The sequence below is a fragment of the Podarcis filfolensis genome (assembly GCF_964270895.1).
Source record: "Podarcis filfolensis genome assembly, chromosome: 6".
NCBI lineage: Eukaryota > Metazoa > Chordata > Lepidosauria > Squamata > Lacertidae > Podarcis > Podarcis filfolensis.
The window spans coordinates 49,816,759-49,842,848 of record NC_139609.1 but is presented as its reverse complement, the minus strand read 5'-3'; the positions used below and the strand labels follow the sequence as shown (position 1 = coordinate 49,842,848).

Sequence of the window (26,090 nt, the reverse complement as noted above, 5' to 3'; positions counted from 1 at the left end):
AGAAAATAGCCTGTTGGTGGTCTATTTGAAAGGGGTTTCATAGGGGCCAAGGTATAAAGTTACAGAATCCAAAATAAGGTGTGTTTTTCGATTATGATCTCTGGTTTGTGTGTTCCGTAGAACTAGAGTACCTTCATGTTCCATGAAGTTGGATTGCTGCAGAATAGGAGACATAATTAAATGGACATTATTTAATTATTTGATGCCTAGAAGCAGGTGAGCACAAAGGTGTGCATTTCTATGGGTTGTACCTTCCAATCAGCTCTTGCACCAGAGTTTTTAGACTTCAGTGAAAAAGAATGTGTAATTATTCCTCATTTCCCAGACCAGGAAACAAGGAAAGGATGTGAACAGACTTGATCCAAGTCACTACCAGTAAGGAGTAGTCAGCCCCTAGACTTTTGGTTTGCCATGAAACACACTGGGTGACCTTAGGCCCATTCACTCACTTTCTCAACCTAAACTACTTCACCAAGGCTAGAATAAACTGGGAAAATTTACATCCATGTATACCACCTTGAATTATGTGGAGACAAGAAAGTGCTTATTTGTAAAATATTTTGCTAACAGAGCAACCCCGACTTCTCAGATGAACAGGGTGAGGTTTGCCCATGGGTGCCTCCCCAGCAGCAGAGATGAGTTCCACCAGTGGAAAAGGTGCATCTCTAGAGCCAGCCATGTTCCCAGTGGCAGTGGCTGGCATTAGGCCCCCAAACAGGACATTCCCTGGGGTTGAGACTATGGCAGGATAGCCTATGGCCAGCCTGGAGCTAGTGTAAGCAATTCCACCGATTAGAACCAATGGAGGAGGGAAGAAGAAGAAGAAGAAGAAGAAGAAGAAGAAGAAGAAGCTGCTGCTACAGCAGCAGCAGCTGTAGGGAGGGGGTGAAGGCTAAATAGGCCCACCTTCCATCTCCTCAAACAATCCTGGCTAGCAGGAGTCTGCAGAGCTTTGGAAGTGGTGACAGAGCTGCCGTTTCATACACATACAGCAACCCTGCTTAGGGTTGCACTCAAATTCAAGGAATTTGCTGCCACAAGAAGCAGTAATAGCCACTAGCTTAAATGGCTTTCAAAAGAGGATTAGCCAAATTCTATCAACAGCTATTCCCCATGATAGTCCAGGGTCTGAGGCAGTCTACCTGCTGGAGGAAAGATGGAATTTTTTAAAAATATGAATAGTATTATTAGCATTCATAGCAGTAGAACCTGAGCTTACATATCCTACTTGGGACTTGCATACACCAGAAGCTGCTCTTCCCCAGAAGCGTTGGCCTCTAGGAGTTTGATTGTAGGGAATGGGTCACTTTGGGGGCGGGGGAGGCCCAGTCTCAAGTGCTCCACCTCCATGACTTTGGGTTTCACACACATACAAAAGATTTCTACATAGCAACCATTTCTCTTTGCTTGACTCACAAGTCCTTCTTATCTTTGAAATGGGTTGGGTACTTAGCATTACTGGTGATACAAAACCTTTCGAAACAAAAGATATTACTTGGGTTCATCTACTGCCATTATAGTCCCCTCAGAACAGCAATTAACTGTCTCTATGCCGTTGTTTTTAGCCAGCGTTGCTAACTTAAACTTTATGCTCTGAAAGAATAGCAGGGCCTTTTGTGAGCATTGTCTAATTGTCACCTTTGAGTCAGTATAACCAAACCACATGTAAAGGCGGGCGGGTGTTCACATCATAAATGTGTCTCTTAAAAACAAAGCAAAGAAAAAACTACTGTCACGTAATATCGCACTCCCCAAAAAGAACTGCTTGAACTAACCATTTATCAGGTGTAGATTAATACAGCCACAAATGCTGTGCCTAGGCAGTGGGGTCAAAATGAAAGTAAAAACAACTAGAAGAAAATGAAATTCAACCTAGAGTGGCCTCAGATTAAAGGGAGATTCACTTATCAAGGCTTGGCAGGTCCTTCCCTTGGATGGAAAGAAAACAATCTTATCAGGAGCAGCATTCATTTTCATTTGTAAGGAGTTTCAGAGGTGGTGGGGGAACTCCAAACTTTGCTCCAACCCAGGGTGGTAACACACTCCTTTAGGGGGAGAAACAGATTGAAGTCCTGAAAATCAAATTATGTATGCAACTAGCTTTTCTGGAGGCTATTTGATTAAATCATTACTTGATTAAATCAAGTAATTGTTCTGATGGAATTTACCTGCAAGTTCAGTCACTGTCGTTGAGAACCATCACTATATAAGAGGCTAATTAATCTCTTTCCTCAGCCTATTCCAAAGCTATCTCATAAGTGTCTTTAGGATTACAGTCCTGCAGTTGGTTCAATCTAGAACTATTTAAATAAACAGGAAAATAAATGGGGATTTCAGTTGGACTCATGTGACTGTAATGTGATTGGACCCCGGGGCTTCCAATAAAAATATTTGTGTGAAAATTCTGGGCACATGCTTATCAGAAATTAAACCAAATTGGAACTAATTTTGTACTTATTCAGTTTGTTTCTGTCAATTTGTATTCAAATGGTACAATAATAGAGGCTAAATAAGAGTGTCATTCTCTCCTTGGGACTAGAGAGAAGCAACTTAGTGAATGGGTCCTCCCAACACTTGTGCCCTTCTAAAAGCAGTTGCTCAGTTATCCTGCACGGTATGTATACAAATTAATAATATAGTATTTCATAAAGACATTTTTTTAAAAAAAATCAGCATCCAGCATCAGGTTGGAAAATATGCCTCTTTAGAAACCTTTCTCTTTCCCCCGACTTTCTTATTTGTATTAATTCATAAAACTGAAGTTAGAATGATATTTAATATTGACTATTCACCCTGCTAAAGAGAGTTGTATAATCTACACCTATTATAGTCATGAATCTCCTTTGAAACCTTTAATGGTTACAGACATACAAAATATCAATTAAAAATTTCCATACTAGAAAATTACAGCCCCACCTATTATTAGGAAGAAGATTTATTATTATAGTTATTTTCCAGGACTATAAAAGGCAAACAAACTGAAATGGCTAGAAGGGCACGAACTCTCCTTGTGTCTGTGTATTAGCGTGCACACACACACACGTTCAACTGCAATGCAATCAGACCTCTTGGCATTATGAACTGAACAGACATTACCAAACATATAATTAAGGCTACAGTCTCAAGTAAACTTACAAGGAGTTCAGACATTAAGCTGTATGAGACTTACTTCTAAGTAAACAAGGTTATGATTTGATTATAAGGGTACAATCCAGATTCCACTGAAATCAACTGGAAAACTGCCATCGATAGCAGTGTAATATGGTTTCCCTTTATGTCTGTGCTGCCTACCCAGGCATGCACACACTTTCATGCAGAAGCACACGCATGCTACAGCTACTTGGACTATTCTATGTTGGAACTTTTTCACTTTGATCATGTTCCTTGATGCAGTGGTAGTTCTGCCACTTCACTGCGCATCCCTTCGACTCTTTGTTATAGAATTCACTGGCCCTGTGCATTTCTCTTTATATACCCCTGTTATTTTTAACTCTGCCTACGCAAATCCCAGATCCGGAATGAGCTGCGGCTCAGGGCCAAGGGGAAATGGACACGGCACAAATTTCCTGCCCTTTTTACCTCTCTTCCTCTATAACATGCTAAGAACAACTTTATTTTCTCCTACTCTTAACTTTCACTGTTCCAGGAAAGCTTGCTGGCAGCCTAAATGAGTGTAAGAAGGAAGAGCCCCCAGGCTCCGAGTCCTTCAGATGGAGAACAGCTTAGCCCAGCCAGGCCCTGTGATTGTAGTGTCTTCAAGGGATGTTGAACACCCATTGGATAAGGGATCTGTCAGGACAAAAGGTCAGCCTGTGAAGCAACAGGTACAACCTGCATATGCACTGTCTCCAGGCCAGGCAAGCCGCAGGAGGAAAGCACAAAAGAATAGTCAGACAGATGTGCACACATCTAAGGGAGCAGGTGCATTTCAACCTGTCCAAACATATGAGTTGCCTTCCACCCTGCCTAGGCCACTTGCCATCCCAGCTGCTTCCCCAGTTGGATGGAAGGTGAACCCATAGGAGCAAGCTAGCTTTTGTCTTCTCAGGTTAGGATATCTCTTCATCACATTGAGATAATCGCTGTTAATGGCATATTAACAGATATGTCCATGATTTGCAAGTAGTCAAATTTGCAAGTAGAGGCAATATGCAGAAAGCTTGAAAGAGGCCATAGCAGATGTTATCTCTTCGTTCAAGCACTCCCATTACCAACCCAGATATCAAAGTTTTACTACTAATACTGTTCTATAGTACATTTCAAGAGCTCTGAGTACTTTTTATATCTCATCTTAGTAATTCTTACAACCACCCTGGAAGGTAGGCCAAGTATTGTTACTTTCATATTACGCTGACTAGAGTAGTGTCTTTGTACTACTGCATAATTTGCCATGCTTTCGTCAAATCCACTGCATGGTTATCTTGAACCATGAAGTCTTCATAGTTGTCACACTCACATCGGTGGGTGTTATATATGTACACATTTGCCTGCTTGTGATACGTTAAGCCAGTGGTTTTCAACCAGTGTGCCATGGCACCCTGGGGTGCCTTGAATGGTCGGGGTGCTGCGGGCAACACTGGCCTCTGTCCCTCATTCCTTCCCTTCCTCCTCTGATGCCCTCTCGCGTCTCGACCTCCCAAAGGCTTGTGTGGCTGCTTGTTGCAGCAGCCCTGGCCATAAGCTCCCCAGGCAAATGGTGCCTCTGGGAGGCACCCCTCTTTTTTGCAGCTCAAAGACCAGGGGTGGCTGTGGCGGCTGCCCAGAGGACTCCCAAGGAGAGAGGAGAGGAGGCTGAGGAAACAGGGGCAACATAATTGGGCTCCTGAGCCCCGCAGGGCTGACACAGGAAGAATGTAGTTGGTCAAGGGAGCCATGGACTCAAAAAGGTTGAAAACCTTTGCCTTAAGCCTTTAAGATAATAAGGGGAGCCTTGTGAATCAGGCCAAAGATACATCTAGTCTAGCATCCTGTTTTCTCAGTGGCCAGACAGATGCTTATGGGAAGCACTTGATAATACACAGAGGTGAGCCTACTTAAAATCCAAATTTTAAATTAAAAATTAAATCAAGTGAATTAATCACATTCATTACTTGATTAATGTCTGCCACCCAAATTGAGTGCAAATATACATATGATATCTGTAGAACAAGAGTGGTAACCTTTTTCAGACTATGCAGACGAGACTGTGTGAACTGGCTATTTCATTGTAGCCAATAGCTCACGTCAACTGAAGGCCCCCCACAAATGTCACTGTTCATGTGAGTGTTTCCAATACATTATGTCATGCAGTCTTGAGCTGCCTTAAATCACATAGCTCAAAACTAAGTATGTTTACTCACCACTGAATTCTGTCCATATCAAAAGTAAATGGGCATAGGATTGCAACCTTATCAACGGGTGTGTGTGTATTTCACTCCAAATCACACTGTTACAGGTGTATCACACCTGCTAAAACAGCATTTGATGAGATTACCAGAGATGGCTTAATGCAAAGTTTAAAAAATAATTATCATGACACTATAGAGTTGTTGGAGGATAGGTCAACCATGGCTACAAGCCAAGAGGTTTGGTTCCAACTCCACTGTCAGAGGCAGTAGGCTTCTGAATATTGGTTGCTGGGAATGGACAGTGCATGAGAAGGAAGAGATTGAGATAGAGATGCATTCTGCTATAATGCCTGTTTTTCCAGGGAGCTTCAACAACTGAAGCTGGGAGCTTTTATAGGAGCTGAAGAATCCACCCATTCCTGGATCTCAGCCAGACCCTAATCTGGACAGGTTTCTCCCTCCTTTCAAGTAGGCTCATGTGCAGCTAGTGGTGGTTCTGGAGCTTCTGTCTAGCTCCCTGTCTCTTCCGCTGTTGGGGGAGGTGGGCAGTGGTGGGTCTGAGAGCCAGCAAGAAATCCAGGTAGCTGGTATGCGGACCTCCAGTCCTGGGGTAGGATTGTCCAGTTCTGATGGCTCCTCTGAGCCATTGGCAGTATGGAGATATGCTAGGGTTCTGTTGTCCCTGTTCCTCATCCAATGAGATCTCTGGTTCCAGGGCTGGGCAAATATGGCCCCTTCCAATCCAGAAAGCATGGAAGCAGAGTATCTCCTACATTTTTTTTGGAATTCTAAATGGCTTCTGTTTGTGCCCGTTGGGAGAAAGCAAGAAATCAGCAGAGTGCACATTTACCACACCATGATGACCGCCTAGTCCTGATTCAGTTACTGAAAAAATGAACAGAAGGCATTAAAATCCTCAAAAGGAGACTTGACTGGCAGACATTCTTTCTGAATCTATTGCCTTCTCCTCCAACTCACCTCTGTGTATTTTGGTAACACTGGAATGCAGTTTCACAGCCATCTTTTAATTAACAATGAATTATTATCTTATGGTATCTGGGGCATGGAAGATTCTTACCTCTTTGCGGTTAAGGTGGCAGATCAATATTTAAATAAGAAGGACCTTGTGGAGTTTTCCCATGGGATTCCTTTATGAAGATGGATCTTTGCCATGGGTACCTGTGAGTAGCTAGAAGATCATTTGTTCTATGGAATTGCTGAGTCTCTTAGGCAGTTATGTGGCAGTAGTGTGCTCTATACTGCAAGCCATAAAGCAAGGCACACCTGGCTTTCAAACTCAGTAGCCTCTTCTTACTCACCTGCTAGAGATGAAGGCTGTGCTGAATTGCAACAAACGGAAGCTGAGTGAAACACAAGTATATCCCTTACCATCAGGGATGGCTAACCTGTGACCCTCCTAGTGTTGGACTACAGTTCCCATCATGCTTGAGAATTAGCTATGCTGTCTGGGACTGATAGGTGCTGGAGTCCAACTACAACTGGAGGGCCAACTGGTTAGCAACCTCTGCTGTACATTTTCAGTTTCTCTACTGTTTTCCAGTTGCATGAACCCAATAGTTGCTGTGAAAGTTCATTCAGCACACAGGGAGTTAAACAATCACACAATATTAACTGCTCAGCTTATAATACTCCTACAGGGCAAGTTATCCAAGCACACACCCACACTATATGTAAAAAAGTTCTTTTAGATAACAACGAGTAAGAAAAACAACAACCCCAACTTAATATCAGACATGTAACATATGCTCGGGCATTCTGTTTGCCCTTTGCAGCACCACACACACACACACACACACACACACACGAGTAGACAGCCTTGGTCAGGCACAAAAAGTCTAGAAGGAACAATATCCTTCTCCTGATCAGGGAGCAAGCCGCTTTCATGTTGCATTACGTAAAGCTTCCTCCCTCTGTTCCAGGAAGTGTCATTTAATTATCCAGCTTTCATATTGGTAAATAGGTTTGCTACACATCACAAAAGGGTTGCAATTTTTGGAAGCAGGTTTGTTCACTGTTCAGATTAGCTAATCTCTTGGGGCTCAGGTTCCAAAACAGTTTCGGTTGCTAATAAGCAAGGAAAAAAATTAGGGACATGCTTTTCGTCTTCTTTCTTTTAAGAGATCCATTGCTGTTTTCCTCAATCTCTTCCCACTTTCAAGTGCTTAGCAGGGAACTTTGGAGTCTTCATCTTCATCTTCATCACCTTCTGCCCATACTAAAAAAAAAGAATGCACAAATATATGTCACTGAGTTCATTACCTGAGATCAGTCCCTTTCTTCAGTTTGGGCCATTTTATTCAGTTCTACAAGTGTGATTGGCAATAAAATGTGGTTGTATGGAGGGCTCCCATTCAGATTTCTAGCCAGCTAGGCAATATTTTCTACGATACTCTATTTAATTTTGTTTCCCTGGTTTTCTATTTTTCCCCACCATTCATCATTAGCTGGGCACTGAGCATTGGTCTGTTTTGGGGTTATAATTTCCCCAAGACACCCCCCTCAAAAAAAAAAAAGTTGTTGTGCTTCTGCAAGTTATGAGATTTCCCCAAGCCTGCTGAGTTCTCTTATGCATGCATTATGCCATTTTTAGCTATATAATGCTCAACATTTTTAGAATATGTTCACTTGCCCTAAAATAAATCATCTTATTCTCTCAAGTAGTGTGTTTCTCCTTAAAATATGATAGGTGTTGTTAATAAATGATTATTTATTAAATTTATATACCCCGCTTCACCTGAAGATCATGGGTGGTTTACAGTATAAAAACACAAAAATACATAACGTAATAACAAATAAAACAATAACAAAGCAATGAGATGGCATACAGTTTGTTTAATCATTCACTGTTAGTTGGCTTGCCTTTCTTGCTGCAAGAATGCTGCTGAGATGTTATGTTGCTATTTGCTTTTGCATTCTTGTCAGTTTGATTTCCAGCATCCGGTTTGCGTTCTTTGAGCTAGACTTTTATAGCAGGCAATTGCTGCACATGTAGCCTGTCCCAGAAGAGGACAACCATTCAAAACCCTTAGTCCTGCTTTAATTCCAAACATGATACTCAGGCACTTATTGTAAAAGGGATGCAGTGGCAGGAAACTTTACCAGTTGCTGGGGATCATGAATGGGAGAGTGCTGTTGCACTCATGCCATACTTGTGGGTTTCCAATTAACATCTGGTTAACCACTGGAAGAGCACTGGGAGGCTCTCTGAAAGAGTGTCTCCTCCCATGTCAAGATCAGCAAGGGGTTTTTGTGACTTCTCCCAGTCAAGGATATATGAAGTGAGGGGCCCAATAGCAGGGCCTTTTCAGTGACAGCTACAAAACTCTGGAATGACCTCCCTATGGAAAAACATCTTGCTTTGTGGTTGCTTTAATTGAGGAGACAGGTAAAGATGCAACTTTTCCACCACTGGAGAGGAAGTACGATATAAAGTATAGGCATTGCAGAATGATGTAATTGTTGGAACAGCTGAATGTTTGCTGATGTTACTTTAGTTTGCTGTTTAAATCACTTTAATGTTTTATATTAGGTATTTATGAAGTCTTTAATTTGTAAACTGCCCTGTGTCCATTTGGTAAATGGTGGTATAAAAATCTGTAAATGAATAAACAGAGTGCTGGACTAGTTGGTCCTTTGGTCTGTTCTTAACTGGTATATCCCACGAGCCAAACACAATTGACAGATGACAAATTCATCTTACGACTCACTTCTGGCCTTCTGGCATTTTTAGCTTTAGCCAGTCTTCCAAATACTAACATTACAAGAAGTGGGAAACTAGCAATATACAAATTCCATGGCCCACAGGTTTCTTTCCAGTCTTTCTCTTGGTCCAGAAAAAAAGCACCAGTCAATCTAGCTAGTAATATGCAGAAAACCCAGCAGTGACAGCATTATCTATCCCACTAAAGTTTTTTTTGCAGGGTTACATTAAGGCTAAATCACTGAGGCAGGGTCACAGAGATAGGAGGGACCTACAACAAAATGTTGTAGTAGTGAATGCTCTTCAGGTTTCCAGCCAGACATACCTTCCTTCAGGGTACTTCACTGTGTTCCACATGAAGGCGTGTGCACACAAACACACACAGGATTCCAAATGACACAATATTCTATTGTCAGTCCTCACTGGTCTGTTTTTAAGGGAGTTTGTTTCATAAAATTTATATGCCGCTTGTTTTGGGGGGGGAAACCCCTCAAAGCGGTTTACAAAAGATAAGTTGGCCACTTAGGTTTTTTGGTTTTCTAATTACTTCTGCACACCTTGAGGTACTTCCTTCCTCAGCAATGCCGATGCCTCCCTCTTGTTTCTCAGTGCCTTCCTTTGGGCTGTCAGTTATCATCATCAGAGGTGGCTGTTAAAAGGAGAGCGTATCTTCTATCTTAGGACTGCCTCTTGAGCCGGACAAGTCATGCACTTGAAATTCTCCTCACCCCCCTGCACAGCGCAGGAGAAAAAGATGGTTGAGAGTCTGAGGCTTTCATAGAAGGCAACAACTAGATGACTAGAAACATGTGAGGAAAGCAGCCAACAAATATTTACTTTCACAGAGGCCTGATGCTCTTAAGAAACATTTTCTTAAGAGAAGTCTCTCAAAATTCAAATACTTTCCTCCTCACAGTTTGCTTTCTCAGAACATTTTCCATCATCCCTCATGGTCAGGTTGATTGGATATGTTGTGTGTGTGTTTTATATGTATCTTAAAGCCACAACAAATATTGCATTAGGGTTTTTTTTTTTATATGTATAAAAAAATCCTTGGCTGTTGAATAGCAGGTGTGGTCCTCACTCCACGCCAAAACCAACAGTCACCGTGTAGCAAATAACCCTATGAGCACAACACACACACACACACACACACACACACACACACCAGAGAGATGTCAGTCAGAGAGAGGAAAGCAGGCAGGCTTCCTAGATAGGACTCATAGGCTGTGTACACATTACTGTTTACTCTGGTTCAAATGCACTCCCACAGCTGGCTTTTGAATCCGTGTACACACGACGATACTCATGATACTCACAGCTATCCTGTAGTTTCTTGGAAAATACTGATGTTTGACGTGTTTCCCTTCAAATTAGCTACAAAAGGAAAACTTAAGCCAAATTCACTTCCCACTTAAGCTGAGGTGTGTACATTTGTGTGTGTACAGATAACAGCACATGTACAGATAGCTGGCACATGCATGAATAGGAGTTTAGAGATGGTTTGCAGGGACAGGGTAACTGAACAGGAAATGTACATTGGGTGAAGACATCTGGTGTGCACAGCAATGTGCAAATGTGACTTGAAATGCAGTGGGGTGGGGGATGGACAACCTACCTGTATCTTAAGTTGCTTAATGTGTGTACATGTTACCAGATTAACGTGCAACAAGGCTGTTTTTCCCTGCTGCATTCCAAGTTGCATTTGCATGTCACTGAGCACATCAGAGAGGGGGTGGGGATGTCTTCACATGATGCATATGACCTGATTGGTTTCTTTGCCCCTGCAACCCCCTCCCCCGGAATGCCTATTCATGAACCGGTGCATACACAATAGCTATCTCAAATATACACACCTCTGTTTAACTGCGAAGTGAATGTAGCTTAAGTTTTCCCTTTAGATTGAAGGTGATTTGAAGGAAAACACATCAAACAGCAGCATTTCTCAAGGAGACACAGGATAATTCTGCATCATGGGTAATAATGTAGGTACACAGATTCAAAAGCCAGCAGTGGGAGCACACTGGAACCAGAGTAAACAGTAATGTGTACACAGCCCACAGTCAGTTTGGAGATGGTTTGGGGAGAGTTAAGGACTAAAGGTAGAAGCACAAGCTGGTAAAAGCTGTCTTGGAAAACTGCATTGTGAAGTCTTTCAGGAAATCGCTTGTATTTTTGTGTTTTAAAGTATGTAGGTGAGATGGAGAAAATGGAAGTGCCATGCCAGAAAGCTCAGTTCCGCTTTTCCTCAGAATCAGCCTTCAATTTATATCAGTATCAACAGTGCATAGAGGCATCCAGGATGTTGTCGGTGCTTTCCAAGCATATGGGGACAACCCTTGCTGTTATCACCTGCAAATGATCACATCCATGTATGTGCTGTCCAAACAAAACTAAGAGTCAATACCACCCCAACCTTTGCCAACCTGGTGCCCTCCAAATGTTTTCACAGCAGGGTGGTTCTGTTCTGGCTGGGTCTGATGAGAGTTGTAGTCCTAAACAATTGGTTGGTGAAGGCTGCCTAAACTCTAGTAGTAACATAGATTTGGTTCCCCATTTCACTCACCAACCTGCAAGCAGTAGGGAGAGCATAAGTTTGTTTGTGTGAGAGAATGTGTGTGTGTATGAGAGAGAGAATAAATTAACTCATTGACTGAGAGTGTGATGGGTGATTAAGTGCTCAGCAGCTAATTAAGGCTAAAATCTTATGCACTGGGAGTAAGTTTAATCGGACACAGTGGGACTTCCTTCAGTGTAATCATGTTTAAGAGTGTGTTACCTTCTTCAGAGAGGATAATGCTGTTATAGTACAGTCATTAACATGTTTAATCATTGTAAAATCTCAATGTATTCCATTGGGCTTATTCTCAGGTAAGAGTACATAGGATTGTAAATAAAATCTGCTGCAGCAAAAGTGGCTGTATTATCATCAGTTGCAGCTGCTGCGAATGGACACCTTGCTAATTTCTACAGTTCAAACTGCTGTCAGACAGATAGCCGATTTAAAGTTAGAAGCTTCACAGCTATTGTGCTGTACGCAACTATCTTTTACTCAGAGTAGACCCATTAAAATTAAAGGAGCTAAGTTAGTCATGGTCATAAATTTCAATGGATCTACTCTGATTAAATGTTAGTTGAATACAACTCATTATCAGCAGCTCACCAGATGGTAGTAACTTTCCGTTTTAAACTGTTGCAAACTGAGCAGGGTTCAGCTACAAGCATTTGAAAGTAGAGACGTGGCGGGCTTTGCAAATGGTGCGGTAAGTACTAGGCATTTGCACTGCTGGTGAAAATCCAGAAGAAAAGCACACACACCAAACACTCAAGGCAGATTAGAGTACATTTAATTGGTTTTGGTGGAACTCACTTCCATGGAAATGTGTCTAGGACTGGAGGCAGGTGAATGAATACTGCTTTGTGTTTCTTCAAAGGCAATACATATAAACCCTCATCTAAGTAGGCTTGTATCCTCCTGCTTGCACTTACATAATTTTAGATTCCTGGGTGCACTGTTGTAGATTTCTTGGAAAGATGGTGGGAAGGAATTGCTCTTTAAGAGGAGACTGCCACTGTCAGAAATGCTCATGGCAAAGGGGTGTGCAGAAAGCCCTGAGAAGATTATTTATAAACACAGCCCTGACTACTCCTCTCCAGGTATTTGCCGGAGGAATTGCACACCCTGCTGCAAACAAGCAAATATTAAATCTGGGGAGTACCAGGCATGTAAACACAGTCCTCTGGTGGGGCAAGCTGCCAGCCAGTCTCAGTAGCAGGCAGGACGTTTCCTGCGTAAAATGATTTGAGTCCTGAGGCACTGGGATTTTGCTGAAAATGTGTGAGGGGGAGGAAGCAGATTGTCTTTGCTCTGTGTTGAAGGGGTCAAGCCTAGTTTAGGGTACAACATATGCATTGCCAGAAAAGAGGAACTGCATCGCCTACCTCATAGAAAACAATGGAGAACACAGACTTGTATAAAATTTGCATATGCTAATGTATATGCATATGTGCACATTTAACAGCATTTCCTGTCATTTAAACAGAAATGCAACCATCTTACCATAGTAAGGACAGGGATCAGGGGACCTGTGTCTCTGTTCAATCAGCTGTCTATGGGATGTTGATCGCCAGCTTCAAGGCCTCTGTGCTCACTTCAGTTCTTTATATTTAAACCTGACTTGGACTGGGCAGCTCTTCCAAGAGGACGTCTTAAAATAGAGGACTGTGCTCTTGGCAGTCCTTCAAATAGAGGACTGTCCTCCATATTGTAGGACACAGGGACACCGTAAGGCTGCCTAGTTGACAAGGCTACATTTCAAAGTGCTGGCCTTAACATCTGAAATCACTGTATGGCCTGGAATCAGTGCACCTCAAGAATCAGCTGCTCCCACCTAAACCAGGCCAGATTTTGGATCCTATTCAGAGGCCCTTCTTTGGGCCCACCTGCCTTCAGAGACAGGACTTTTTTGTAGTGGTGTCCTGGCTTTGGAATGCCGGCCTTATGGCATTCCATAATGATAACTTTGTTACCTTTTCAGCATCAGATAATGACCTTTCAATTTGCCCAGTCCTTTTAGATGCTGTTTTAACTCATTTAACTCATTTAATCATACTCAGGCCTATAGTTTTATTATCTCAACAAACATGAATTCAGTCTCACAACAATCCAAAGGGGATACTTATAAACTTTCTAAAGCAAATTGTTCCATTCCCAACCCAACAGAATATTCTTTCCAATAGTCTGTTCCACTGGAACAGAGAAAACTACCTTCTTAAGACCATTGATCCATTTAGTTCAGTGTTGTCTATCTGGCAGTGACTATCAAAGGCTTCAGAGAGGAATCATCCCAGACCTACCTGAAGATGCCAGGGGCTGAACCTGTGACTTTCTGCATGCAAAACCTGCCCTCTACCCATGAACCATTGCCTCTCTACTAAAAATGGTATTCCTAGGCACTGGCAGTCATTCCTATAAATACTAACTAGACCCGACACGATGTGGCTTCTGAGATCAGAAGAGATGGAACTTGGATAGCTGCTTTATATTGAATCAGACCGTTGGTCTAGCTAGCTCATTGCTGTCAACCCTGACCAACAGTGTATTTTCTGGGTTTCATTCAGGGAGTCTTTCTCATCTCTTCCTGGAAATACCAGCGATTTAACCTGGGACTTCTGCCTAAGCATTATTTCATGCTCATGGGTGTGGCAAACAGTTCTCCAGTCTCTCTATAGCCGCCTGCTGCATTTGAAACTGCTTTCAGTCTTCTTCCACTTTTAGTTTCTTTCCTCTAAATAAAGCATGCTGGCTGGTTTCTTCCACCTGTTTCTTTTGCAGCCTTTCTTAAAGCATGAAAGGGGCAGTCACTTGCTAATACGATGCTCCTCTCAGATGAGATGCTGCTCTCTCTGCTAGAGGTCCAGCGCCAAGGGCCTTCTGGCGGTTCCCTTGCTGCGAGAAGCCAAGTTACAGGGAACCAGGCAGAGGGCCTTCTCGGTAGTGGCGCCCACCCTGTGGAATGCCCTCCCACCAGATGTCAAAGAGAAAAATAACTACCAAACTTTTAGAAAACATCTAAAGGCAGCCCTGTTTAGAGAAGCTTTTAATGTTTAATAGGTTATTGTATTTTAGTGTTTTGTTGGAAGCTGCCCAGAGTGGCTGGGGGGACCCAGCCAGATGCGCGGGGTATAAATAATAAATTATTATTATTATTATTATTATTATTATTATTATTATTATTAGCCTGAAGTTGTTTATTTTCTATGGTGGCCGGGGAGGCAGTACTTAAGATATAAACTTTTGGTATTTACAACTTTCTAGCAGCAAGTTACTAAGAAGCTACTTGGTCAACATCTTCCATTCAACTCAAGCATCATTTATATGCAGTCACACCCCGAAACGTAAAACCTGGCTGCACACTGATGCAAAACACTACAAGTCATGGCACACAGCCAGGGTATGGGATTGGGGTAGTTCCCAGGTTCTGGTATAGGTAGGGCAGTGTTACCTTATGGCCATACTCCTAGAATCATTCAGAGGTGAGTCTCGTGATGTAGCACACCCAGGGGGGTGTGGCAGGCAGACGGTGCACTCTGTAACTCTGCCAGTCTCAAAAGACTGGTGAACTAGAGCAGGGCACACACCCTGCATACAGCATTGTCTGACCAGGGAGGCCCATGTTTTATTAATGCGGGAAGGCCCTTGGTAGCAAGAGATGCTATATTAAAAGCCTTCCTTATCTGGGGATTCCTGGAGCAAGTCAAGGCAGCCTAGCTAACTTTGAATCTTGCTATATTCTTTGTGATTCAGTTGAATGTATAGAAATTTAATTAATAGCAATGATAATAATGTGAGAAAGTTCAGTTTCTGTCATGAGAGAACCATATTCCACCAAGCACATTGACTGGACTAGATGTTACTAGATTTTAATTTGTACGCTGCTTTTCCACAGAAGGGATTGCATCGAAAGCGTCTCACACAAACAAGAATGTCAGCACTACGTGATAAAACATGTTAGCAAACACCCGTAAGCATTTCAATGACATTTCATTTCAAAACAAAATACTGACATTTCAGTAATATGGCAGTAAGTCATGGGAAAAAAATAAAATCAAAGAATTACCTGTCATCTCTGATAACTCTGAAAAGAGATTTTGTATGTGAAAACTTGTATTTGTGTTTGGCAAATGCTGGTAGGGGAAGGGTTGTGGCTCAGCTTTAGAGCACATGCTTTTTCATTCAGAAGGGCCAAGTTCAATCCCTGGCAGCTCCAGGAACGGCTGGTAATAACCTCTGTCACACTCTGGTGAGCAGCCGCCAATCAGATAATTCTAAGCAAGATGGACCAATTGTCTGACTCAGTATAAGGCAGCTTGCTTAAGTTCCTGTTGCTGTTCTCTAACCGAAACAAACAAACAATTTCTTTGCATATGGTGTTTTAATCCCTCGTTTATCCTCCCCACCTCTGTTCCCTCAAAAAAACCAACAAAAAACAAACCTAAGGCTATTTCTTCAGTTATCTGTATTATGTAAATCTACATCCCCACCCCCCGCAACTCTGTAAGTTATTTACAAATGCTTGAATGGCTTGTAATCTTTTCCTCCCTTGTTCAAAAATAAATAAAAATGATTTATAAAAAGGAGAGGGGGGAAATCCTTCAAATGAAGTACAGTAGTCAACAACAACAACAACACCTCAGTACAGTGGTACCTCGGTGTAATGGCTTTAGGGGTTGCTTGTGCGTAAATAGCCGCCGCTCTGGGCTAGGTTGGCTGGTTAAACCATTTCTCGCTGGACAGCCATCCACTCCGTGGATGTTCAGTCGCTGGCAGAATCCGTCAGTGGGCGTTTCTTAAACCTTTTCCAACATAAAAGTTGTTTGACGCCCAGTCTCCTCCTACTCTCCCTGCGCGGAAGTCTTCTGTGCAGGGAGGGCGTGGGTAGCGGAGGACCTGCGCTCTCCCCGCTGGTGTCCAGTGAAGAGTCCCGGAGCCTGCTCTCTGCTTCCCCCATTGGCCCCCCTCTATCCCTGGTGTAGCGCTGATTTTCTTCCCTAACAGGAGACTTGCCTCTCTCCCTGCTTGGCCCCTCTCCAGCATCATTGTGGGGCCTTGCCTCCTCCTCTAGTTCCGATGGCAGTTCCCTGACACTCGGGTTACATATGCTTCAGGTTACATACGCTTCAGGTTACAGACGCTTCAGGTTACAGACTCCGCTAACCCAGAAATATTACCTCAGGTTAAAAACTTTGCTTCAGGATGAGAACAGAAATCGTGCTCCGGCAGCACGGCGGCAGCAGAAGGCCCCATTAGCTGAAGTGGTGCTTCAGGTTAAGAACAGTTTCAGGTTAAGAACGGACCTCCAGAACGAATTAAGTACTTAACCTGAGGTACCACTGTATAAAGAAGTGCCACAACAACAGAGAGGGCCTCAACTGGAGTTTGCAAAAACACAGTAATGAAGAGGTTTGTAAACCAGCTTCCAGCTCCCTTTTTATTTTTACCTTTGACACTGTGGCTACCCCTTAGACAAGGGACATTTTCAGTATCTTAATCAATTATCCCTCTCGTCTCATGATGGGACATGGGATTATACCTTCATTTTCTATAGGAAGACAACTTCAGTGTACCACGGATCATACTAGAGAAGACACTCAGAGAGAGAAAAAGAGAAAATTACGAAGAGGCTGGGATTTTTTTGTTTATTTATTGGATTACTTGCCTGCCCCTCACCATAAGGTCCAAGGATGGGTTGCAATGATAAAATAGTATGTACAAAATTAAAAACAGTTAAAACAATTTACATCAGGATATTAACTATCAAAACCAGTTCAAAGTGGTTTTATATCAGAAGAGGAGGGTAGGTCCTAAAATGTATACTGTATCTGTCAGACACAGTTTAAGACTAGCAAGTCCTGCTATTTCTAGGGGTTGAACTATGAAAGATCTTGATTCCATTATTCTTGTCAGGGGTGAGAGAAATTTAATGTACAGCATAGCAAGTCAGTGGTTCTGCCATTAAAGGTAAAGGTAAAGGTACCCCTGCCCGTACGGGCCAGTCTTGACAGACTCTAGGGTTGTGCGCTCATCCCAGCGCTGTCCGCAGACACTTCCGGGTCACGTGGCCAGCGTGACAAGCTGCATCTGGCGAGCCAGCGCAGCACACGGAACGCCGTTTACCTAAGCGGTCCCTATTTATCTGCTTGCACCCGGGGTGCTTTCGAACTGCTAGGTTGGCAGGCGCTGGGACCAAACGACGGGCGCGCACCCCGCCGTGGGGATTCGAACCGCCAACCATGCGATCGGCAAGTCCTAGGCGCTGAGGTTTTACCCACAGCGCCACCCGCGTCCCTTCTTTGCATATGAAAACACTATGAAAAGTGCCCCAAAGTAGCAAGAAACTCTTCAAATGTTTCTCAATTTAAGTTAAGGCCTGAAATGTGTTAATTTAGAAAAGTACTGCTAGAGTTGTCTGATGTCCTATTTTTAAAGGACAGCTCCTGATTTTAGAATATCACACCCTCCTACTCAAGATGCAGCGAGGGGAATAAATCACCCTCTAGTTCCGTACAGAAGCTGTCTTTATCCTCGTCTTAATTTAGTAGGAATAGGTTTCTGCGGCATTGCAGCAAGGGGGAAACAAACCAACCTCTAATGTTGCCTCTCCAGCTAGGAAGGCAACATCTTTCTATCAGAATATAATGGAGATTTCCACCTCTCTTCAGTCCAAAATGATATAGGACTGAAACACTACCCTACCCAGCCAGGAATCCAGGCAAAAAGAGGATTTTTCCACCAATATTTTAAATAAATCAGAACACCACGAGGTATTTTGCCTGGACGTCTGCCCTCCTCATGCCTCATTGTTTTGGAACAATATGAGCAGTTTATCACATGTTGTCTTCTAGCCATACAATTCCACTTGTCCATTAAAAACTGCATTGTTTGGAGGGAAAAATTATAATCACAGCCAGCAAGGCTGGGGAAGACAGATATTGTGTGGCATTTCAGCTGTTGCACTTTCAAATGGAATCAGGGGGTCCTGCAGATGTTTTCCATTCTACAATGCTGGTGATCTAAAAGGAATCCCTCCCTCCGGTGTTGTAAAAACAAAGGATTTGAACATCAAAGAGTATAGAAATGAAAGGTCACATGAAGAATCAAGGGCAGTTCTGGGATCCAAATACCTCCCCCCTTCTTCAGAGGTGGTTTGGCTTCATAGCAATACCACTTTCCTCACCTGATACCTCTAGAGGAGGGACATATCATAGCAATTGCTGGGCTGAGCCAGAACAAGTGCTCATACCGCAGAGAAATCTTTCTCCAGATCTAAAGCACTCCTGAAAAAATGAGGTTCCACGTCCAGTCTTTATCATCACCAGTTTAAAAAGGATCAGGTAAGGGTTGCTTCCAATCAGAGGAGATTATTATGGGCTAGATGGACAAAAAGCCTGACCTGGTAAAAGATAGTTTCCTGTGTTCCGTTAAAATAAACATTTGTTCTGTTAATTTTAATTTTGGTTATAGTGTTGCATGGCACCCCAGTCTCTAGTAGTGCAAGATTCCAGGTGTTCCAGACCCTTACCTAAGGTTCATGTTTCCTTTTGGACTGTGGTGTCTTTATAATATATGCTTTATTTACACATCTATACAACCTGAGCCTGCGATGGAGGGGTTCACAGCATCAACACCCCAAAAAGTTATTGTTTCTCCCATAACCACAGCCTTGGATTCAAATAGAATCCAAACATTTCTCTCATACTTTGCCCCGACTTTCTCTCCAGCTTGCTGCTTTCCTTCTAGGTCACATCACTGCTACTTTCAACTCGAAACTCTGGCTTTGTCTTCTAACTAATCACGAGCAGCCCCTCCCATTTTCTGTCTCACACAGAGCCCTTTCCTCCATTTCCCTTAATGGCCCATCACCCAGGCTATCACCTCTACACAGGAAGCTAGTGGCTTATATGTCAAAACTTGCTGGATCCAAGGGACAGGAGAATCTCACATATAGCCTTCTTCTTTGGCAATCACTTGTAGCTGAGTAAGATTATCTTCTATAAACACAGTTTTAACAGTGAGTCCATAAGTGACTGTGAAGGCCAATTCTGGATCCACATGTCCTTCCACAGTGGGGACATAGATTTATGAGCAGGAGTTGATCATGGTGAGGGTTTGCCAAACGTGCCTTCCTCTTAGCTCGTTTCTCCCTTTCGTCCTGAGTTTTGAGCGTCTTCAAAACCCATGACACCTTTGGTAAAGGCTGTTCTCCAATTGGAGTGCTCGCGGGCCAGTGTTTCCCAGCACATAGCCTACTTCCTCCCTAACAAACTCATAACAATATTATTATCCATTGCTGGATCAATGAATTTCATGGGAATAGTTGGACTCACCTATTTAAAAAGTCATTTTATACATCCTAAAGTAGCTATCTAGCTTTTTAATTTGTTGTTGTTTTCTGTTTTGTTGTTGGTAATTAATTAATTGCATGCATGTAGAGTGACAGCTGCTCTAGTGCTGTGCCTAAGATACATGAGTTGCAAAGTCCTTCCCTAATTTGACTCACATCCTTGCCTTGAACTTTCTCCCAAGCCTTAGGCTAACCCCTCTCTCTTTCAGTTACAGACAGCCCCACTCCCATCTACAATGTATGTGGATTCATGATATCCCTGCCCAATCAATGCGGTCTTTGAGAAAGTCAATTTTAGCTGTCCCCCATGGCTTGTATGCACCAGGAGTCCTGCATTCTATATTGTGGGCCCAGGTTTATGGAACTCACTTCCAGTTGAGGTTCCAGACAGACCCTCCCTGTTGAACTTCCAGTACCTATTGAAGATTTTCTACTCAAACAGGTATTTTAACAGTATCCTGATTTTATAGTTTTGAGCGAGTTGTTACTCCACTTACAGATGATTGTAATGAAGCAGTATATAAATTGTCAAAATGAATCAAATCATCATCATCATCCTTACTGGGTTCATCAAGATAATGTATGCAAAGTGCTTTGAACAGTCAAGACTAGAAGTAGGAATGAAGTTTCTCAAACTTTGTGAGCTTCTTCGTGAGCTTCCCTAAATTGTATAAAATTTGCTTGATGTGTCCTAAGTGTATGTACTCAAAAAATATTGGCTATTATTCAAACCAACATTTGATAGTATTCAAGCCAAATATTAGAAAAAGGAATATCAAGGGAATGCAATTTCCAAAGAATTTTTTTAAAAAGGAAAGGAAAGTAACACCAGTGGAATAACTCTGTTAGGGCCAAATGAAATATCAGAAATAGTGAGCAGGTTTTCAAATTTCCCAAAACTCTTTTTCAGGCTAGGAAATAGACACATTAAACAAAAAAAGCAACAGTAGGGGGAGATAAAACTGGAGCGATGGAAAATCCTCTGTCTGCATTTTGCCAAAGTCTTAAAGACAGAAGATTGGTGCTTTGCAGACTTAATTAGGTTAGACCTCTCCTTTTGAAAGCAGAAAAGCCAAGCTATCAATTATGCAGATCTGTCTCTAATCTGTTATTCAGATTAAGATCAGACCAGTTAGTAGCTCATGGCAGAGTCTCTTTGTGTGCAACAGAGGACTGGCTAACGATGGTAGTACTTTGTGATCAACCTGAATGTTAAGTCAAAATATGTGAGGAGGTGTTAATGGGGAAATTCTAAACAGCAACTGAGTAGTGACTCAGCCCAGTAGGAATGCTTTGTATGGATGCTGTTAGGAACAGTGCTGGAGGCCCAGGGGAATCTCATAAAGTGCAACCCTAAACAATATGCTCATAATTAAGTCCCATTGATTTCAATGAGGCTTACTCCCAGATAGGTGTTTATAAAATGTCTGCAAGTTATATCATAGTTTCCCTGTGTGACATGTGTGACGGCACTGATCTTAGTAACTGGGCAGGTTGTTAAGGAAGAAGGCACTATTTTAGATATTTTAACTCTTTTGTGTATATGTAGTATAAGCATCTTGAGTTGGGCTAAAAAGCAAATTGACAAGCTGAACAGAATACTTAGTAGCCAGATAGGTCACCTGTTCACAGTCTTTCTGAGTCTATGCTGAGATGTATTGCATTATTCAAATTAGCATATGCAAAATTTATGTATATTATTACTATTATTATTATTATTAATGAGTCACTTTCCATGAGGCACTTTCCCCCCGCAAAGGCCCACTCTTCCATTATCTCCTGAGACAGACACATGCCAGCAACAATGAGGCATCCCAAAGTGATTTAAAATATCTATGTCCTCTTTTCTTCTTTTTCATTTTTTTATGATGCATTTTGTCTTCTTTTTTGGTGGTGTGGAAGTAGCCACTGGGTTCAGTTGATCATTTGCATGTGATAAATACTGCAGCAATGCTTCCAGAATGTAATTTCTTTTTCGTTGTCTTCTTCCAAGAGAGAGACAGGCTTTTACATGTCATAGGCATGTGGGAAATCGGTACTCATCGAGTTCCATCTCACTCATTTTGCCTACTATGATATGAAGCTGATCAGCTTAGCGTGGTTTAGCATCCCAAGTAGGCTGATTTATATCTCCAAAATGAAAGTGCTGATTATGTCAGCAGGGCCAGCAAAATACATTGTGCTACTTGAAGAAGAAGAAGAAGAGTTTGGATTTTATATCGCGCTTTATCACTACCCGAAGGAGTCTCAAAGCGGCTAACATTCTCCTTTCCCTTCCTCCCCCACAACAAACACTCTGTGAGGTGAGTGAGGCTGAGAGACTTCAGAGAAGTGTGACTAGCCCAAGGTCACCCAGCAGCTGCATGTGGAAAAGCGGAGACGCGAACCCGGTTCCCCAGATTACGAGTCCACCGCTCGTAACCACTACACCACACTGGCTCTCAAGGCAGGTATATCAGCCTCCTCCTCCTCCTTTGAGAGGTGTTACTTACATATATGTGCTGGTGCATTAGCAGTGGTGGCACAGGCATTCAAGACTTCAAACAACATTTGCAGAAGTATTCCACCTACATTGTCAGAGACAGGCCAGTTGCTGGGAACAAAAATGGGGAGAGCACTGTTACTTTCAGATCCTGCCTATGGGCTTCCATTAGGCATCCAGCTGGCCACTGTGAAAACAGAATGCTGGACTAGAAGGGGCTTTGGTCTGATCCAGCTGGGCACTTCTTATATTCTTAATGGCAAATACTGAAGTTTCAATGTAGCAAATAGTGAAATTTTAAACAGCTATTCTCTAGGACACCCTTTCACACAATTGCATTCTTTGGCTTGCAAACAAAATGGCAGCCTATTGGCCAAATGTTGCATAGGCAACATTCCATAGAGCACTTTAAGAGCCCTGCTGCCCTTTGCTGCAGCAGCCAAGTGGTGGCTCTCCTAGAGGCCACACCATAATGGATTGGGGGTGGGGGCAGCAATAGGCAGCAAGCCATCAGCAGTTGCAGCTCACAGCCCCATGGGCAAAGCAACAGCAGAGGGGCTGGGGGGCACTGATCCATCACCTCTTACCTCTCACATTGCTTAATGAGGGACCCACCCTATAGGCCAGTCTTTAGATATTTCTATAGTAGAATGCCTAAGTACTTAGTTTCTATGTACTTAGTAGAATGCCTATGTACTTAGTTTCTCCTTTATGATGGTTATGTAGCAGTTTGCCCTTTGGGGCTGTTTAGGTCTTGGTGTGATTAATGTATGTGATGCCAGATTGTATTTTCTTTATTCCGTGCTTTTATGTACAGCTCTTTTATTGTACTGATTTTAGTGTTGTTTTGTATCTATTTTATTGTATGGTGCCATCTTTTTTGGAGGTGCAAGTCCTGTGAGAAAACCTCTTCTGTAATGGCCCCCAAACTTAGAATTCCTTTCTTATACAGGTGCATCAGGCACCATCTCTTTGCAGCTTTAGCTGGTGATGCACCTGTTTTCCTTGACCTTTCTCTGTTGAAATGTTATTGTCAGTGCCTCTCTGGTTTTGTAATGGCATCACACTGCAGTTCACTTGGCCACAGACAGGTGCTTTTTGCGAAATACGGTGTGACCACAAACTGGGCTCTCAGAGCTGCTGGGTCATCGCATCAGAGTTGGAGGGCAAGACAGAGGCAGTTGGGCAGGTGGCCCCTAGAGGCTTGCAGAGGTTTGGCAAGTGGGAGGTGTTTCTTTGGCAAATTCTATTGGGAGGGAAGGGGCTTTGGCAAGGAGTAAAGATTGGGGGCAGGTGGCTTTGTAAAGTGGAGTTGATGGGGGTATGCAGCGTTGGGGAACAAAGCAAAGAGGGGCCACAGCCGCTAGTATGTATGTGTGTACAGAGAGACAGACAGACAGACAGAGAAAATGTTATGCTGTTGTGGGTGGGGTTATTTGATTTGTTTTGTTGAACTGTGTTATATTTTGTATTCTTCCATGAAAAGTTTGACCTGCTACATTGGAGTGTGTCAGGCTGCTGTTAAAGCTGTAGGAGCAGAACTAAGAAGAAGCGAAAAGAAAAAGTGGCAACCTTCCTTGGATGGGGAAAACCCAGCAAGCATCCACGTGAGAGACCCTCCCAAGGTGAGTGATGCATCATCAACATAAACACCAAATTAGAGGCCTGAGCCTGTGGCTGAGACAGCCCTAATTACAAGTGGAAATGAGCCTTATAAAAAAAATAAGAACATGACAGGGTTTCACAATCCCTGCAGCAAAGAAACCAGGAAGAAAAGACAAAGGGTTGCAGGTCCACATTTTTGTCTAGCAGGAGCTTCTTTCAGATATTTCATTGTGCTATATTTAACAATGAATAGTAGATTTCAGTTACTATCAAGGGTAATTTATATAACTCTTTGGAAACGTGCAAAGAATTTTAGCATATTTATTTTGCACTGCCCTCAAAGTAACTTTATGAAGTAGGTTGCTCTTCCCTTTTCACAGGTAGGAATAGGTTCTTTTGTTCACTGTATGAATTCTAAATTAAATTGCCGCTGTCATCTGTTGCAATTCATTTAAGGATCTCTTCTTAGGTGTAGTAGATAAGCTCTTGGTGAAACATTTTGCATGAAAAAATAACCTGATAAATAGAAAGTAAAACTAGACGAGTAGATTTTAAAAAGGAAGAATAAATAATCTAATGTTATTTGGTAGTCTAATGCCAAAATAAGAAGGGCTTACAAGACAAATGAGCAAGGAACCTGCTTTCTACATAGCAAAATCTTTAGGCCATCTTTTTTTAACTTCTGCTCTCTATTTGGAAATCAGACTGTCTGCTGAATACAGGAAAGTTGCCTTATAGAAAATTGAACTGCTGGTCCAACTAGCTCAGTATTGGCTACACTGATTGGCATCAACTCTCCAGAGTTTAATTCAGACCTATTACATTGTTTAGCCACATAAGGAGACAAAAGGCTTTCCCAAATATCTGTTTTATTTAACAATAAATCCGTTGTCACTTTTTACAGGGGTCCAAAAAATAGCAAATTTATTTGTGGACAAACTGCATTTTTACCAACAATAAGCTGCCAGCACATGCTGTTTCTGGGCAAATTTCCCACAACCATTTTTCTCCATTACAGACTAGAACATCATGTGAAATGTGGTTGTGTCTGTCATAGGAGCCTTTCGGTGTATGCCAGTGACATCATGACTGACCAGTGACATACTCTTCCATGGCTCCGATTCACTCCATTTTCAGAACTTTTAAAAAAGGTTGTGTAGAATTGAAAATAATTTTCCAGAACATTCCAGAAGTACTAATGTAACTCTTCAATAGTTTGGAAACGGAAAAGCAAACAACAAGACTATCTTCACCCCACTGTACCCTGTAATTTTGCAACATGTTCCTGGGCTTTTGCATAACGAGGGGATGCGCTCCCCTCTTTCCAGTGCTGGAATCAGTGCGTATCTACTGAGGGTCAATGTTTTAAAAGCCTGAAGGAACAGACTATTTACTTATTCTACCACGTAGCTATCTTTAGTGCTGCAAGGCTATTCAGTGCCCCCTTCAAAAAAACCCTGTGTGTATAGGTTATTGTGCCACTTTACTGGAGCTAAGAAAATAGAATCCATTTTCTGCCATCTGTAACGACCCAAATACAAAGCAGAAATGAGAGCAAAGTGCAGTATGCTATGCAGCTGAAATTGGAACTGTAAGATTATGTGAAAACATCACAGACTTCATGTGTATCTGATGAAGTGGGCTCTAGTCCACTAGCATTTATGCCACAATAAATTCATCAAGTCTTTCAGGTGCCTAAGACTCTTTGAGGTTTTGCTGCAACAGGAATTAGTATGGCTACCCTTCTGGGAAATATTATGTGTTTGGCTCATAAACACAAATAGCAGTTTACAAATGCTGTTCTTCACTTTGAAGCTGATAAAAGTTCAGTATCTCACTGCTTCACTTTAGCCAATACAATGAGAAGCTACCGTAATTGGCCACATGCCTCTTTCACACGCCCCTCTTCAGGCAGCTAAGTCTCACAAGAGACAATCATGTTGGTCAATGCTGTAATTAGAAAATTATTGTGCTATGACTAGGCCTATGTTCTGGACAATCAGGGCCCTCCCTAAAATAAAGAGAATGGATCGTGCCAGTTGCAAAAGAAA

At 42.4% G+C, this 26,090-nt stretch overlaps 1 long non-coding RNA gene across 1 annotated transcript; it reads left to right on the top strand.

Annotated features, from left to right (window-relative positions):
- On the top strand, positions 1–25,987 carry LOC310765212. The gene is made up of 3 exons (XR_014549486.1): positions 1–51; positions 23,921–24,059; positions 25,058–25,987. It is a non-coding gene; the product is annotated as an uncharacterized lncRNA (long non-coding RNA).
- Positions 25,988–26,090: the final 103 nt, after the last annotated feature.